Here is a 19012-nt window from a genome sequence, read left to right on the forward strand (position 1 = left end):
CTTTATGATGTTACGATGAAAGTGCCACTGAATGAATCCGTTCGTGAATCGAATGAATAGTTGATTCAAAAGAGTCGAGTCACTGAGATGATTCATAATCCCCACCACTGACTGTAATGACGACGAGTGTCACTCTTTCGCAGGTATTACGGTAAGTAAACACTGACGTAGAGACACACCTGCACTCACGCGCTTGGCGCTAGTTGCCATGGAAGGTCACCAAGTGCTTAACCGGCTGAGGCAGGCAACAACACCCTGCGCAAAGACATTAAACCTGTCGGTAGGTACGGAATGAAATACGGACCCCTAAGGTTCAAGAGACAACGATTAGGAAACCGTGAGGTCTCACGCTTTACGTATCTCGTTAATAGTCACGGTGCTTTAATGTGCTCTTTTAATCTACTGTTCTATGATGCAATAGACCATCAGTGACTGATTGCTGACAAACCTTCAGCACAGACTATCCTCAGCATCTGATATGAGAGGTAGCGCGATATACTTATTACTGCGCTGCGGGTGATTAAGATAAACGACGATTTGGCAAGAATAAACGCTGCATTGTCACTGAACAGAGTATATTGTTTGGAGAATTTTTTTTAATTGTCGTTAGTTATTTGCAATAAACCAATAACGTTGTTTCCAGTGACATGGGCTGCGTATTTTGTCTTCATTTCTGCAGGTGCACTATGTTTTTACAGCAGGAAGAGTGAGTACGGAAGCGTATTGCATTTACTTGAGGAAAAAAAATCTACTCTGTTTTTCTGAATTAACGAGTTAATTATCTCAGAATTACGAGATAATTTTTCATGAAAAAAAGTTTTTGATCTGTTTTTCTGAATTAATGACTTAATTATATCAGAATTACGAGATAATTAAGTCATTAATTCAGAAAAACAGAGCAAAAACTTTTTTCATTAAAAATTATCTCGTAAATCTGAGATAATTAACTCGTTAATTCAGAAAAACAGAGCAAAAACTTTTTTTTAATGAAAAATTATCTCGTAATTCTGAGATAATTAACTCGTTAATTCAGAAAAACAGAGTAGATTTTTTTTCCTCAAGTGAATGCAATACGCTTCCGTACGTGAGAGAGTGATTAAGTCTGTCAAATTCAGCATGTTTGCATGGGTGCAGCAGGAGGCTGGTCCAACCAGTTCTGCTGAAGCCAAGAAATCAGAGCCCAGAGGCCAGGAGAAGGAATGCTGTAAGTACACACATTGTCACATCCCACAGATCAAGAAGCTGTTAGGTATCCCTATTTAAACCAGCCTTAGGTGGTTATGTCGGTCTGTTTTCATGGATATTAGAGAGATTTGAGGTATTTTTCTGCTGATGAGAATGTTTCCCACATAACAGTTTTGTCCCTGACCCAGTGAATTTTAACAACGAGTCATATCACAGTTGCCCTTCTTATAGTGTCAGCTGTCACCGAGACTGCTACACAGAAGTTCACTGTCAGTCTAGATTAGAAATAAACCTGCAGCACTTCCCTTTATTTAGATATGCACATATGTATGCTGGTTTCAAATTACAGATCAAGGTAAAAGCACATTTGTTTATTCTAGTTTTTTTTTAGTTTTTTCAGTCATTATCAAATTGCTTGCCTGAGGCAATGTTTTTCTTAATACCTAATATTTTTATTATTTAAAAAAATGTCCAGGGATTTCATTTGCATGTTGCATGTGACAATTTTTGTGTGAGAAAAGTAATTTTATGTACTTATTAAAACACATTCATAGATATTAGAAGAATAACTAAATAGATACCATACTGTTATATAGATTAGTCTAGAAAGTGCAATGCTTAAATTAAATTAAACTGGTTACTCTGTTATACACCACTGTTCAAAAGATTTTTTTTAAAAGAAGGGAAAAAATATATAAATTTTTATTCATAAAGGACAAAAAATTATCAATATGTTACAATATATTATATTTAAAATAATTGCTTTTCTTTTGATCTTTATATTCATCAAAGAATCCAGAAAAAAAAAACTGCGACCATTTTCACAAAAATATTAAACACCACAACTTTCGGTTTTCAACAAATGTTTTATGCGATATTCCAGTTTTGCACAGAAGTTAAATTCACATCTTTGGATGGAAACATAGCTAATGAGGATAAATGGTTCTTGAGCACCAAACTAGATATTAGAATGATTTCTGAAGGATCATGTGACACTGAAGACTGGAGTAATAGCAAAGAGCTTGCCTCAGTGTAAGCAAGGTGTCAACAGTCTCAGAGTTTCAGGTCCTATTTTGTAGTCCATTTGTTGAAAGTACCATAAACCACAAGTATCTGTTGGTGTCCCATATGTGAAATTTACATTTGGCAGATTATAACTGTTAGTACAATAGATTGTAACTTCCTCCAGCTCATGCTGTGCTGTTGAAACCGTCTGTTTGTGTCTGTCTGACCACAGCATGGGTGTCTTACATGACAAACTCCCCCACCATGATTGTCATGATCGGCCTCCCTGCCAGAGGCAAGACGTACATGTCAAAGAAACTCACACGCTACCTCAACTGGATAGGAGTTCCAACAAAGGGTCAGTGGGCAGTTGAATTTAGACAGTTGCATCATATCAAATGACACTCACTATAAATAGCATCTGTCTTCAATTTTAAATGCATTATTTAGCTCTCAGATGACCATTTTGACATTATGGTCTATCAAGAGGCTAAATTTGAACTTGCATTATTTAAATGTGTAGGCAACCAACTCTCTTCAGTACATAATTACCCACAATGCAAGTGTTTAATCACTGTAACTGAAGTCAGAGGTTCCTTACACACTGGGAATTGAACTGTCCCATCTTTACTTGCCGAGTGATGTCACCTTGATGCATTACACTGGTGCTAAAACTGATAAAGTTTGAAGAATAACCATAATTTCTTGTTTTTCGGTTTATCATGCAGTGTTTAACGTGGGGGTGTACCGGAGGGAAGCAGTTAAAGCCTACAAGTCTTATGACTTCTTCAGACGTGACAATGAGGAAGCCATGAAGATACGAAAGTAGGATTATATCTTTGTTGGATTTAATGAGAGAGTTTTGTCATCATGACTTACCCTTATGTCTTTCCAAATCTTATGGCATTCTTTCTTCCATGGAACATGAAAGGACATGTTTTGCAGAATGTCCAAGCTGCTCACTTTCACACAGTGTCCTGTGTAGAAAAGATCAGTTTAGATACTGTATTTTTACAATGTTAATAATGATAAAATAGTACGTATTTTCAGTGAACCAAGAAACAAATGTAATTAAAGAAAGTCAATTAGACCAAAATATATTTCAACACATTTCCTGAAGGTTACATTAATGCATTTCTAACAGAACAGTTCATGTTTTTCCTGTGAACTGAATTTATTTGAATTAGGTACATGTCTATTGTTGCATTTTTCATTTTCACAAATAGACAGTGTGCCTTGGTGGCCCTGGAAGATGTAAAAGAACTACTTTAATGAGGAAGATGGACAAATAGCTGTAAGGATTTACCTTTTCACTGTTCACTTCAAGTATTTACTTAAATTTAATGGGGTGTGTAGTGTTTAAGAATGTTGATAAGGTTCAAGACGTCCTTCTTTATATGTGATATACAGGTTCATCTAAAAAAAAAAAAAATAATATCATGAAAAAGGTCAATATTTTTGTCACTCATTTCAGAAAGTGAAACCCATATATTATGTAGATTCATTACACATAGAGTTTAAATATTTCAAGCCTTTATTTCTTGAAATTTTGATGATTATGGCTTACAGATAATGAAAACCCAAAATTCAGTGTCTCAGAAAATTAGAATATTACATAAGATCAATAAAAAAAAGGATATTTTAAACACAAATATCAGGCTTCTGGAAAGTATGTTTATTCCTATGCACTCAATACTTGGTTGGGCCTCCTTTTGCATGAATTACTGCATCAATGCGGCGTGGCATGGAGGTGATCAGCCTGTGGCACTGCTCAGGTGTAATGGAAGCCCAGGTTGCTTTGATAGCGGCCTTCAGATCATCTGCATTGTTGGGTCTGGTGTCTCTCATCTTCCTCTTGACAATACCCCATAGATTCTCTATGGAGTTCAGGTCGGGCGAGTTTGCTGGCCAATCAAGCACAGTAACACCATGGTCATTGAACCAGCTTTTGGTACCTTTGACCGTGTGGGCAGGTGCCAAGTCCTGCTGGAAAATGAAATGAGCATCTCCATAAAGCTTGTCAGCAGAAGGAAGCATGAAGTGCTCTAAAATTTCCTGGTAGATGGCTGCGTTGACTGGACTTCAGAAAACACAGTGGATCAACACCAGCAGATGACATGGCAGCCCAAATCATCACTGACTGTGGAAACTTCACACTGGACTTCGAGCAACATGGATTCTGTGCCTCTCCACTCTTCCTCCAGACTCTGGGACCTTGATTTCCAAATTAAATGTAAAATTTACTTTCATCTGAAAAGAGGACTTTGGACCACTGAGCAACAGTCCAGATCTTTTTCTCCACAGCCCAGGTAAGACGCCTCTGACGTTGTCTCTGGTTCAGAAGCAGCTTGGTAGCCCTTTTCCTGAAGACGTCTGAGCGTGGTGACTATTGATGCACTGACTTCAGCTTCAATCCACTATTCACTATTCTATTCAGACACTATTCTCAAGCTTGCGGTCATCCCTGTTGCTTGTGCACCTTTTCCTACCCAAATTCTTCCTTCCAGTCAACTTTGCATTTAATATGCTTTGATACAGCACTCTGTGAACAGCCACTCTTTTCAGTAATGACCCTCAGTGACTTACCCTCTTTGTGGAGGGCGTCGATGTTCGTCTTCTGGATCATTGCCAAGTCAGCAGTCTTCCCCATTATTGTGGTTTCAAAGAACAAGAGATACCCGGAATTTATACAGTAGGGATGGTCATTTATTGAAACTCAAATGTAAATATTCTAATATTCTGAGATACTGATTTTTGACTTTCATGAGCTGTAAGCTCTAATCATCAAAATTAACACAAAAAGCTTTTGAAATGTTTTACTTTACATGTAATGAATCTAAAAAATATGAAAGTTTCACTTTTTTAAATGTTACAAGATACAATGAACTTTTTCACGATATTCTAATTTTTTTAGATGTACCTGTAATCTGGTTTTGTCCTTTTAAGGTATTTGATGCCACAAACACAACCCGTGAGAGACGGGATCTTATATTACATTTTGTACAGGAGAATGCATACAAGGTATAACTTCCATAAGATGAGTTATCTTCTTGTAGAAGTGATGTGTGGTCATTTTCCTATTTCTGTGTTTACTTTTACAGGTGTTTTTTGTGGAGTCGGTATGTGATGATCCAGAGGTTATTGCAGCTAACATCCTGGTATGTTGTGATGTTTGGTTCGCATTTCCTTAACTAATGGTATAATGAAGTACAGCAACATACCAGTATAGGTTTTTATGGTCTTCTCAACAGTTGTCTCCTATGTACTCTTATATCTTCAGGAGGTCAAGGTTTCAAGTCCAGATTATCCAGAGACACACAGAGAGCGAGTCACGGATGATTTCCTGAAACGCATAGAATGTTATAAAGTCACTTACCAGCCACTAGATCCTGATGAATATGACAAGTAAGAAAGATATAAAAATAGACACATGATCTGAATGTACATATGTTTTGTGAGCAAATGACCACATGACCATTTCTCTCCCTCTCTCTGACCCTTATAAACAAGCAGAAGATGCTACTTTTTAGACATTTATATGTAAATGACCTGTTTTGATTCACTGTTATCTGTTGCACAAAAGATGTGGGACAAGTTTCACACCAACATTTAATTGTCTATAGTGTTTCATGGCTTAGCAGGCACCACTAAAACAGAAGGCTTTCCTAATCATAGCATTCACTTATTTTTCCCAGAGATTTGTCCTTCATTAAGGTGATGAACGTGGGTCGTCGGTTTCTGGTGAACAGTGTTCAGGACTACATCCAGAGCAAGATCGTTTACTACCTCATGAACATCCACATGCACTCGCACTCCCATCTACCTGTGCAGGCACGGAGAGAGCGAACACAACGTCCAGGGCCGCATTGGAGGAGATTCTGAACTCTCCTCCCGAGGGAGACAGGTCTGGACTCATTTAGCGCTGCCTTTATAGCATTTATTCATCATAAGATGCTTGACTTTCTCTTTCCCTTGCGAGTAGTTTGCAAGCGCCCTGCATGAGTTCATTGAGAAGCATAAGCTGTCTGACTTGAAAGTTTGGACCAGCCAGTTAAGGAGAACCATCCAGACGGCTGAAGAGCTGGAAGTTCCATATGAACAGTGGAAAATCCTCAATGAGATAGATGCTGTTAGTGTGCCGAGATCCCATCGGAGATTACATGCTGTTTATATGTATTATATGTACATTCATCAGCGTATATTGCTCTGACGCAGGGTGTATGTGAAGAGATGACCTACGAAATGATCCAGAACACATTCCCAGAAGAGTTTGCTTTAAGGGATCAGGATAAATACCACTATAGATACCCAGGAGGAGAGGTACAGCAGGTCATGAACGTATCACTTTGTTGCAGTTCTCCGAGTATGTCCCTTCTCACTCTCTATAGTTGTGTAGGTTGTTTGGTTTTTGTTGGTTTCTGATCTAACTATTTTAAAAGGCTCTCTTTTCTCGCAGTCGTATCAGGACCTGGTTCAGCGACTAGAGCCTGTGATTATGGAGCTCGAGAGACAAGGCAATGTACTAGTCATCTGCCACCAGGCAGTTATGCGCTGCCTACTAGCCTATTTCTTGGACAAGTGTGCAGGCAAGATGCATTTTCACTTATGAAAAGTACTAAAAACAAAACAAAAAAAATCCTGATGACCATTTTTTTGTTTACCCTTCTGATATTTTCACTGGCCTCACCACATAAAATGAATAAATAATGTGAAAGAAAAAGTAAAAAAAAAAGTCATCAATTGTCACTTTTGATCAATTTAATGCATCATTACTAAATAAAAGTAGTAATTATAAATTATATATATTATAATATAAAATACATTATATATTTAGCTATGTATTTTCATGTAGTATTGTTTCTTTAATATTCTTCGATTTATTAAGAAAAAATAAAACTGATTCCTTTGTAATTTATTTTTCACCCATTCTAACTAATCGCTCTCACAAAAAGACCTCATCTATATCAGTCAGCTACACTGATAACTGAGCAGATTATGCAGCAATAATGATCAATACATCACAGAAATATTTAAGTAAGACTGTCAACTGAAACTTGTTTTTATTTGTTATCTTTTCTCTCATAGATGATCTGCCCTATTTGAAATGTCCCCTTCATACTGTCATGAAGCTCACTCCTGTTGCTTATGGTGTGTTGGACAGTTGTTTCCTCACTTTTGTTTATCGCCAAACTTCTGCTCAGATCATTCTGGTTCATATTTTAGGCTGCAAAGTGGAGATGTTTTATCTGAATGTGGAGGCAGTGAATACACATCGGGACCGACCACTGGTGAGTCCACAGCTGTCTCTGTGATGTTCTCTCTTGCAGTATGAAATATTAATTGAGAACATTATTCATTTTAAAATAACTGGTGCCACATTTATCTCTTAGATTTGTCTTTTTTCAGTAGGGTTTTTGAAAGCATGTTATTTTTTCCTGTTGGTATCTTATAGGCTTTATTTTGATCTGGAATTGCAATTTCATCACTGCATGTTGATGTCTGTGATGCTTGTCGTTTTTTCTCAGAGAACCCCCTGGTTAAAGCAGCTTTTTGGGTTCAGTACAACTTAAGCTCTATCACCAGCATTTGTAACATGCTGTCAGTTACCACAGAAAATAATTACTAATAAAATAGAATAAAAAAGTAAATTTGCTTACAGTGGGGACACTGCATAATGTTACATGCACACTATACTTGACAATATGACACTAGCATCATAGAATCACTTACTTCAATACTGCAAATCTGGAAAGACAGAAACTTTCACATTTGGTTATCAGGGATAACAGAAAGGGATAACATCAAGAAAAACTCAGAATCAGACTGTGTAACCAGAAATTCTTCCACTTGGAACAATAGTTTCACCTCTACTGACAATTTAGGCAACTTTACAGCTCAAATAACATGTTTGTACAGACAAACTGATGTAAGTGCTTTAACAACAATACAAGCTGCACATCTGTGCCTTTAAACCTTCCAGTATGACTTGTCCAAGAGACTTCCATTCTAAGCAGCGCCGTTATTGGTACCGAAAAACATATATAAATAAACTATTATAAAGCATAGCAAAATTACTCATACTAAATTCAAATTGTAAACTGAAAATATTCAAATAAAAAAGCTATTTCAAATATTAGTGGTACTATAATAGCATATAAATATTACTAAAATAACACTGATTCTAAGTGCATTGCTGTAAATGTAATTGTGGTTATTTTTAACTCGATGGGTCAAACATTTTGTCTGTGGTAACAGCTTAACTTGTTAACCAATAACAATGCTTAAAGCTAAGTTCTCTGTAGTTTAATCAAACAGTCAGTCAAAAGGTTTAATTAAACATAAATCTTCTTCCTCTTGTGCTTATTCACCTCATCAGAGTGAGATTCAGCGCTCCCCTTTATATGTTGTTGACTGCGAATAATATTTGTACATTTGAGAAATACAGCTTTGTGTGTTAATTATAGCTATGATGTGCCAGCAGCCTGTGTTGTATTGTATCTGTGGGTTTGTGTTGTGAGTTATGCTTATTCGTGAGTTGAACGCTCCATTGAACGACATTGTGTTTTAGTGGTGTGTGTTTCATCACTGCATTCACTGCATTGATACGTTTGATGTTTTGTAATGTTAACCTGGAGTGATTTATTATACTTTCTAGTCTTTATATGGATAAATGTGGATTATCTTTGGGAATACCTGCAGCTAACATGTTTGTTGGAGACTGAAGACTGAAGTGTCTTGTTTGCTATTGAGATGTGTGCTAAAGGTCTTTAAAGATGAGCTATGTGTGTAGGCAGTCTCTCTTTTAACCCACCCAGTCTCTCCCATCTCAAACCAGGGGAAAGTCAGACGAGACTCTGCCCCTCTGCTAAGGCGGAATAGTTACACCCCCCTCTCCAGTCATGACCAGGTTAAGCGGCCCCTCCTCTACAGCGCTGACAACCGGCCCTGGCTGCCCCCCCTCCCCCACCACCCTGCATATCCCCAACTCGCCAGACGGGGTGCTGCTGCTTCAGCAAAGACAAGTTAGTGTCAGACTCGATTGACCCAGTGATGTCCTGACACTAACCCACCCTCACCCTGGTGTTCTGAATCACCTCTGATTGTCACACCCTGCACTGATTGTGCTAACTGCATGAATGATTTCGGTTTGGCAGTCTCATCCTTTTTTTTTATTTGGCGCATGTTATTTGCTAACTCTTTGTTCAGGTTGGGATTCTTTTTTGTTGTTCTGTACGGGTGCTCACCATAGATCATACAATAATCATAACTTACCAGCTAACAGTTACCGGCTAACTAATGGGCATTATCTTACTTAACTTTATAACAACAACATCTAATTGTTTTCCTTCTCTGTTAGACTTTCTATGAAGTATTTTTTCTCTAAAATACCAATTCAAAATCAGAAAATTATTTTCTCGTCTTTTTTTTTTTTTTCATGTGCAACCCAAAATTAAAATTGTCATCATTTACTCAACCTCATGATTGTTTCAAAGTTGCATGATGTACTTACATGGAACATATCTGCTCTTTTACATACAATAAAAGTGAATGTTGACCAAAAATGGTTAGTAAAATTTGGAATAGTTCACCCTATGAACTTGAAAATTTGCTCATCCAAGATGTAGATGAGTTTGTTTCTTCATCAGAACAGATTTGGTGAATTTTAGCATTACATCACTTGCTCACCAATGGATCCTTTGCAGTGAATGGGTGCCATCAACATGAGAGTTTAAACAGCTGATAAAAACATCACAATAATCTACACGACTCCAGCCTATCAATTAATGTTGTGTGAAACAAAAAGCTGAATGTTTTAATGAACAAATCCATCAAGTTTTTTTTTTTACTTCCAGCTAAAATACAAGTCCTGTATCAATAATATTGCATTCTCTTGTTGGCCTCGTGGTTAATGTGCCGATGTATAGTCTCAAGATCCTTTGCCAATCCTGGCCCCCTCTCTCCACCCAATGCTTTCCTGTCTGCTCTCTACTGTCGTACTGAACTGTCAAATAAAGGCCAAAAAAGCCCATAATTATAATTATAAAAAATTATAATATTGCGTTTTCCACTTAAAAAGCTGTGTTGTCTGAATCAGGAGAGACGTATGCACAGATCAAGCTTTCATTGTATAGAAACTAGCGACATAACATCTACTTTTGTGTTCTGCAGAAGAACAAAAGTCATATGGTTTGGAATGACATGAGAGTAAATGATGACAGAATCTTCATATTTTGGGGTAAATCTCTTCAAGGTGATGTGCTTCAGTAATGTCCATGTTTTACTCTGAACATGCCAATTTGTCTTTGGGCCTCAGTTCTCTTCTCCTCTTTCTTCCTCCCTTCCACTTCATCCTCCTCGCTCTATTTTCACAGTCTCATGTGGTTGGCAGTCATCTGTGAGTACCCCATGAGTTTGAAAGCTTTTTCACCCCATTGCATTTTTAAGTTTTCTGTGTATGTGTTATGTCACAAGCCATGTGCTGTTGTGATTGTTTGATGATTTTTGATTATCTTGCGTTTACGTTAGAGGTTTAAATCACATGTTTTTATGTGTATATTGTGTCTTGGTTGTGATGAGTGGCCAAATTATGCAGATGCTCTAAAGCAGAACTCTGCTTTAAAAGTTTTCCAGTTGTCATAGGGTTGTGACATTATATCTTTGCAGTGGTCTAGATAGTTTCTGAAGGAAGAATTCTGGTACTTAAAGATCCTAATATTCTCCTTATGTTGAAGTTTAACTTTACCTTGATCTTTTTTTTTTTTTTCGAGGACTCCTTGTGTGAAGGAATCAGCTTTGACTGCCCAGACGAAGCTAATGACTGTTTCCGCTTCTGAATGAAATGGGTGAATTTACAAAATCCTGCATGAAAATGAATCTTTGCTTTTAAATTCTCCCACTCCCCACCTTCTGCTTGCTTTTTCAGTGACAGAACTACATTTCTCATCAGCCCCTTGCATGACAAATCACCACTGCTGTGACTACAATGAATCCTAGAATTTATCATCAAGAGACATATTTATGACTTAAATATTCTCAGTTATTTTAAGTGATGATGCCTTATTGAAGACTGAGCAGAGGAGATCCTCTCCATGAACTGAATGTGATCTTTTATAATTTGGACACGATGTGGATTGTGCAAATGATGATAACCTCAGTACAGAGTTTGTGTTGCAATACAGTGTTGTTTGCAACAATGCATTTTCACAATCATAACTTTTACAACACAGACTGTAGTCAGTCATCAGAATAAAGAAAAGCTTCTTTCAGGGAATCAGTGGGACAGAGATTAGAGGAACAGTTTATATATTATAACAAGTAAGTTTGTGCACATTGTGGCTTAAAAGGAATGCACTTAATGAGATTTTTAATGACAATGACATTTTTTTTTGTCTTGCACATTTTCTTAGTAAGAATGATAGTTCTATGGGATATTGTACAAAGTTCAAGCTTGTGATGTAATATTTTTATAGAAATGTATTTGTGTGCCACATCAGGACAAAATGATAAGGATTTGTAGGTTGCCGTATTTAAATGAGGTATATTTTATAGGTCAGGTCACTGCTGGAGATGCTACAAATATAATTTTTTTTATTAAGGTTTTGAATGTAGTCTGTGCTCTTTAAGCAAGAAATGTTTTCTCTGGTTATGTGTTTGTTAAAAAAACTGGAATTACTAGCTTTACAAATATTTTTGTGTGAGGAGCTGCACTACTCAAACACAATTCACATCTCAATAAACAGCATGTCATCAACCAATGGCACTGCATAAAACAGTTAAATAATGTGCCCTATGACTATCTTATGGTTTAATATTTAAAGAAAAAATGTCTCAAGTTCTGTATCTGTCCACTAATTTCCATTTTTTATCATATTTTGCCTCACTGCTTCATGAAGGTGTGACATTAATTTTTAAAAGTGCAAATATTCTAAATGTATAATACTAAATTATAAATAAATTAGCAAAATGCTGCAGCCTTGTGCTTCTGTGATCAGTGTCCAGGACATGAACATCATCAGCACATCATTCAGTCCTGCATAAAACGAAGTTTTCAAAACAATCAAAGCTACATTTGAGATATCCAAGCATGCATTGCCTTTAAAGTAGTGACTAGTGTGATGGCACAGTACACACTGCACACAATCTGACTTTGAACTGACGGCAATGACACAGAATAGAAAATACGATTCATTATCAGACCTTGGAAAACTGACTGCAATGTTTTGCAATATTGCTTTCTCCAAATATAATTAAACATCTGTTATGTCAGACTCATATTAGCGTGTCATTTTGTTTCTGTCAAAATGCTTTCATAAATGTGGTTAATAGGTGTAACAGCATTACGGCCACCAGATGGCGCCAAAAGACTTATTTGGAGCAACAGACGAGCAATAAAGTCTCTTGTTGCAATCAATAACAAGTAGTTTTTGTCACGGGTTTGTTGTGCAAGCAATGAGATATTACAGACTGTGGTAGATTTTGGTAGCATTTGTGGTAGCAAACCCCCCAAAACGTCATTACTAACATCACATAATAAAATATTTAGAACACAAATTTAAATTAAAATGCTATAATATGATCATACAAATTCATATAAAATAAACAATTGACATCGTCCACTAGTAGATAAAACCTCAAACGAACGTTGCTACGCAAAAATAAATAAATGACAATATGAAAAAACTATTGACCAATCAATAGTCAGTGGGCTACTAAGAATCTTGGGTAAAATATTCTTATATATATATACTTACTTTTAACGAAATCCTGTTCCATTATATATAAGTAGCCTAGTAGTAAATAAACTTGTTTATCATGATAATAGCTTGAAATATTCTGAAAGATTTATACAAAAACAAATGTATCACAACTAAAGTCTTATCAGTGTCCTAAATAACATTTGCCAGTCATATCCAGCCTGCACTTCCTCTTTATCGTATTATAATAGTGTGACTGACAGAAATGAATGGCTGCACCTGGAACACACCCACACTGCCCTTTTGGTGTTACATAACCCTGATGGAGATAGAGGAAAACCACAAGAGAACTATTAACCTCTAAGTCACTGCAGGTGGGGGACGATATATGCTCTGTTATCTAAAACTGCCATGTTAACAATATACATGGGTGCAGAACAGGATTTCAATCTACTCCTCCTCTTGTTTGTCTGCTTGGATGCTAAATGTATTATCTTTTTGAATGTGGTGCAACAAATCATTCTACTCTGTCTTCAAAATGAAAGTGTCGACATTTCACAGATCAGCAAGAGATGAAAAGTGCAGGTGATTGTTGTAAGAGCATGTTAAAGAGCTCTTGAAAACTTTTTGAGGTTTCTCCTCAGCACAAGTGTTCCAGCCTGACCACAATACCACGGTTGACCTATCTAGGGATGATTACATAGATCAACTTTCTGTTATTAATTTTTCCCCTCTCTGATTTCCTTCTGATTTGTTTTCCCATCACTTAGTAATGCTGCTGTAGTCTTTTGAGTTTGTGGTAATTAGGCCTCTCTTTCTTGAGGAGCACACTGGAATGTTTTGTTGGTCTTTTGTGCATAGTAGGTCTCTTACTGTATCAACTACCCACTGAGATCCTAGCAGGACTGGTTTTGCTCAATGTGTCTATTATATGAATGCGATATAAAACTAATATTATTATATCAATACCACTTGTGCAGATTACATTGGCTCACGATGAAGCTAATATCAAATTCCTACTAATGCATCTATGGAGTGATATTGTTAGTGAAAATATTTGATATTATTGATCAAAATATTTCCAACATGAGGCGTTTAAGTTTTATATCAATAGTATCAAATGTACACAGATCAGCACACATGATACACGGATTAGTTGCAAAAGTTTAACCATCATAGTGTTATAGTTTATCAATTGCACATGTTTCTTTGCCAATTTAAACATTCAAGCTATATTAAGCAATCAAACGCAAGAAGAGATGAAAGAGATTCAGTTGGTGACTCGTACGTTGTTATCTATGTGAGCACACAGTGCAAACTATGGAAAGCCAGGAAGCTCAAAAACGTAAACAAGGACGCGTTGTTTGCATAGTTTACGCATAGAATGTGTCATTTATACGTTGTTTACGCTGTGAGTTTTTTCTTGTGTAAACAATGCGCAAATAACACATACTCTACACGTAAACAACGCATCCTCATCATGTTGTTTACATGTTAAAGTGCCCCTATTATGGGTAATGAGAGGTTCATATTTTGGTTCTGGGAGTCCCCAACAACAGGTTAACATGCATGCAAGGTCAAAAAACACTTTCATTGTCTAATAATATGCATTTATTTTGACCTTACACTAATGTTTCATGTTGACGTCAACATGAAACAGCTTGGGATTCGTTTAGTCTCAGCCTCAGGCCCCGTTTACACTAGTGCATTTTCGTTTTAAAACGGCGTTTTAGAATGATAACAATCCTCGTCTACACTGGTGTTTCTGCTGCGTTTCATTAGCGATCTCCGTCTACACTACACAACCGAAAACGCATGTCACGAGCGAATGTGGGCAGCCACGACATCGTTTTCGAAAGTCTCTGTTTTGGTCCCTTCACACTGAAACGCAATCCCAGAGTTTTCAAACTAAAACGGGGTCTGCAGCGTTTTCAAAAGTAGTGTAAACGTAACCGTAGCAAAAGTTATGTGTTTTAAAATGAAAATGCATTAGTGTAAACGGGGCCTCAGACATCACGTCCACGGACCGCTGGCTGAACGTCTGATGCATATGACACACAAAAGTGGAAACACTTCAGGAGTTTCGAAGTCGTCATCAGATTGGTTAGATTATATAGGATTTCCGGGAGACGTGTGTTGCCTTCTTTAACGTTCCGCCTGGAAACAAAGATGCCGTGACGCCAAACTCCCTCACGAAAGAAGAAAGCTGTGGTGTTTACAACTGTGACAACGAGCGCTTATCAGGATCAACTAAACGCTGGATTTTCAAAAGTATCTGAAATATTTAAAGTTCGCGGCAGAGAATCTTTAAAATACGTCTGAGAGTTTTACACACGAGTCTGTTATTGTGGCGACATTTCCACACCCCGAAACGTTTAGTTTAGTGTCTCCTTGTGCTTGAACCGACTGACCCAAAAATGTATTCGATTTGTGACTCAAAACCCATCCAACCCTGTTGCATACCTACTCTTGACTTTTTATTTGAAGGAAAAATATACAATCACAGACGTTTTTGATCATGTTTTCGCTAAAGTTCAGCCAATGCTTTTGTCAAAAAATTGGCTTTTTTATTCAGGCTAATTAAATTCAGGCTAATCTTGGTGTAATCTTTGATGACCAGCTGACCTTCAAAGAGCACATTGCAAAGACTGCTCGATCCTGCAGGTTTGCACTACACAACATCAGAAAGATCAGGCCCTTTCTGACAAAGCATGCTGCACAACTTCTTGTCCAGGCCCTTGTCGTTTCTAGACTGGACTACTGCAATGCTCTTCTGGCTGGTCTGCCATCAAACACAATCAAACCTCTATAAATGATTCAGAATGCAGCGGCACGACTGATCTTCAACGAGCCCAAAAGAGCTCATGTTACACCTCTCTTCATCTCTTGCACTGGCTACCAGTGGCAGCTCGCATCAAGTTCAAGACATTGATGCTTGCATACAGAACTACCACAGGCTCAGCACCCTCCTACTTCCACTCACTATTACGAACCTACATCCCCTCCAGAAGTCTGAGATCTGCTAGTGAGCGACGCCTTGTGGTACCATCACAGAGAGGCTCAAAATCACTCTCCAGAACATTCTCGTTCACCATTCCTGGCTGGTGGAATAATCTTCCCACCCCTATCCGGAATGCTGGATCCCTGTCAATCTTCAAGCAACAACTAAAAACTCATCTCTTTCGGCAGTACTTAACTTCATCCTAAACTCAAAAAAAAAAAAAAACTCACTCTTTCCCTCTATCTTTCTCTCCCTCCCTTACTAGCTTGTACTTATTTGAACAATGACTGAGACTTGGTGTTACGAGCACTTCCTCTGTCTGATTGCCTCTTCAAGATGAATCGCTTTTTGTATTCCCCAGTTGTAAGTCACTTTGGATAAAAGCGTCTGCCAAATGACTAAATGTAAATTCAAAATCTGACAGTGGCTGCCTGAAGGGCTACCAGGGATTTTGAAATTTGTGCAAACCATGATAAATCTAATGCAGTGTAATTTAAAACTCTTGGCTTTAGTGTTGTATAATACTCAGTGACAAGTGAAACAGAATGATGTGTAAGGATCACACCTGTATGTGTGCAGCCATACGTGTGTAATCGAGAACAGCAGGGAGTTGCAGTTTAGCACCGTAATGTGAGAGATCGAGGTCACCCAAAGCAGCGCTCACCTGTCCGAGAGCTTTCAGGGGAATTTGATATCCTTCACTCACAGTGTGTCAGGCAGAAAGAAAAAGAAAAGAAAGAGAAAGCAAGCAGGGTGGGAAAGAACCTGAATTGCCGCAACCCTCAGAGAAGTCGCTAATAATAATTATTATTGCGTGGCTCTCTAGAATTCTCTATTCTGATTGGTTTAATAAACTTGTATGACTGTTTGTGACTCATTTAATTGATGTTTGCCTCCCACTGCACAAGTTTAAAGGAATAGTTGGCCTAAAAATGAAAACATGTTGAAAATTTACTCATCCTTAGGCCATCCAAGATGTACATGAGTTTGTTTCTTCATCTGTACAGATTTGGAGAAATTTAGCATTACATCACTTGCTCACTAATGAATCCTCTGCAGTGAAACAGCTGATAAAACATCACAATAATCCACAAACTCATCTACATTTTGGATGGCCTGAGGGTGAGTACAATTTCAATTATGACTCTGTTATGGTTAATTCTGGTAATTTTAGATGCCTAATTAAATAGGCAAACCCAGCTGTCTAAGACCGCATCAGGCTGGGATCAGGAGCTGTGTAGTTGCATCTGTGTGACTCAAGCAGTTGTGTGGCCAGATTTTATGAGCTTTTTAATAGCAGTGAGCTGAACGAGGCCATTTAATGCCGACTCAGTGCTGCAGTGTGAATAGGGTTTGGTTTGGTACTCTTGTAAAAACACCGTGTCCATTATTATGGGCAGAGAAAGGAGAGAAGGGGTGAACATGGAAAAAGGAGGGGCTCTACCTAAAGACGGGCTTTAAATCAAGGGTTCATTTATACCTTCTCTCTCACTCTTTCTTTCGCTCGCAAACACACAAAGATCATTTCAGCCAGATTTTCCATCATTCGAGGGTTCGAATGCAGAACTACCTCTCTGTGAGGGCCATTTGGAAAAATAAACCAATGTAAAAACTACTAAGTTTTTATATACCAAAAAAAAAAAACGAAATAAATAAAAAAGCAAATTCCAAGAAACTTCTTTGATATTTTTGCATATTAATTTACTTAAATATTTAATTTTTTGTTTAAGTATCTCTTACATATGTAATATTTTCCAAAAATGTACACTTTTAATTAAAAAATAACAAAACTCGTAATATGTTATAATATAATATTACGTAAATAGATATGTATATATATATATATATATATATATATATATATATATATATATACACATACAGGTGCATCTCACAAAATTAGAATATCGTGAAAAAGTTCATTTGTTTTTATTGTAACATTTCAAAAAGTGAAACTTTCATATATTCTAGATTCATTACATGTAAAGTAAAACATTCCAAAAGTTTTTTTTTGTTTTAATTTTGATGATTAGAGCTTACAGCTCATGAAAGTCAAAAATCCAGTATCTCAAAATATTAGAATATTTCCTAAGATCAATCAAAAAAAGGATTTGCCAAACAGAAATGCACTCAATACTTGGTCGGGGCTCCTTTAGCACAAAATGTCCAGCATCAGTGAGGTGTGGCATGGAAGCGATCAGCCTGTGGCTCTGCTGAGGCACTGTTGAGCCTTCAGCTCGTCTGTATTGTTGGATCAACTGTTTCTCATCTTTCTGTTGAAAATATCCCATAAGATTCCATATGGGGATAAAGTCAGGCATGTTGGCTGGTCAATCAAGCACAGTAATATCATGGTCAGCAAAGCACTTGGAAGTGGTTTTGGCACTGTGGACAGGTGCTAAAATCCTGCTGGAAAAGTAAATCAGCATCTCCATAAAGCATGTCAGCAAATGGAAGCATAAAGTGCTCCAAAATCTCTTGGTAGATGGGTGCATTGACTTTGGACTTGATAAAACACAATGGACCAACACCAGCAGACGTCATGGCACCCCAAATCATCACTGACTTCGGAAACGTCACACTGGACTTCAAGCAGCTTGGATTCTGTGCCTCTCCACTCTTCCTCCAGACTCCAGACCTTGATTTCCAAATGAAATGCAAAATTTACTTTCATCTGAAAAGAGGACTTTGGACCACTGAGCAACAGTCCAGTTCTTTTTCTCCACAGCCCAGGTTAGATGCTTCTGACGTTGTCTCTGGTTCAGAAGTGGCTTGGTAGCCCTTTTCCAGAAGACGTCTGAGCGTGGTGACTCTTGATGCACTGACTCCAGCTTCAGTCCACTCCTTGTGAAGCTCTTCCAAGTGTTTGAATCAGCTTTGCTTGACAGTATTCTCAAGCTTGTGGTCATCCCTGTTGCTTGTGCACCTTTTCCTACCCAAATTCGTCCTTCCAGTCAACTTTGCATTTAATATGCTTTGATACAGCACTCTGTAAACAGCCACTCCTTTCAGTAATGACCCTCTGTCACTTACCCTCTTTGTGGAGGGCGTCAATGATTGTCTTCTGGATCATTGCCAAGTCAGCAGTCTTCACCATTATTGTGGTTTCAAAGAACAAGAGATATCC

At 37.6% G+C, this 19012-nt stretch overlaps 1 pseudogene across 1 annotated transcript; it reads left to right on the forward strand.

The window, feature by feature from the left end:
• Positions 1-195: 195 nt before the first annotated feature.
• Positions 196-12031, forward strand: LOC306855413 (6-phosphofructo-2-kinase/fructose-2,6-bisphosphatase 2-like; annotated as a pseudogene). Its single transcript, XR_013786067.1, has 17 exons — positions 196-280; positions 680-1204; positions 2423-2548; positions 2919-3015; positions 3417-3484; positions 5137-5211; positions 5292-5348; positions 5471-5595; positions 5886-6094; positions 6173-6319; positions 6406-6510; positions 6647-6776; positions 7276-7338; positions 7414-7478; positions 9026-9212; positions 10563-10585; positions 10959-12031. The product of XR_013786067.1 is annotated as a 6-phosphofructo-2-kinase/fructose-2,6-bisphosphatase 2-like (transcript).
• The last annotated feature ends 6981 nt before the right edge of the window (positions 12032-19012 follow it).

This window comes from Barbus barbus (assembly GCF_936440315.1).
Source record: "Barbus barbus genome assembly, chromosome: 35".
Taxonomy (NCBI): Eukaryota; Metazoa; Chordata; class Actinopteri; order Cypriniformes; family Cyprinidae; genus Barbus; species Barbus barbus.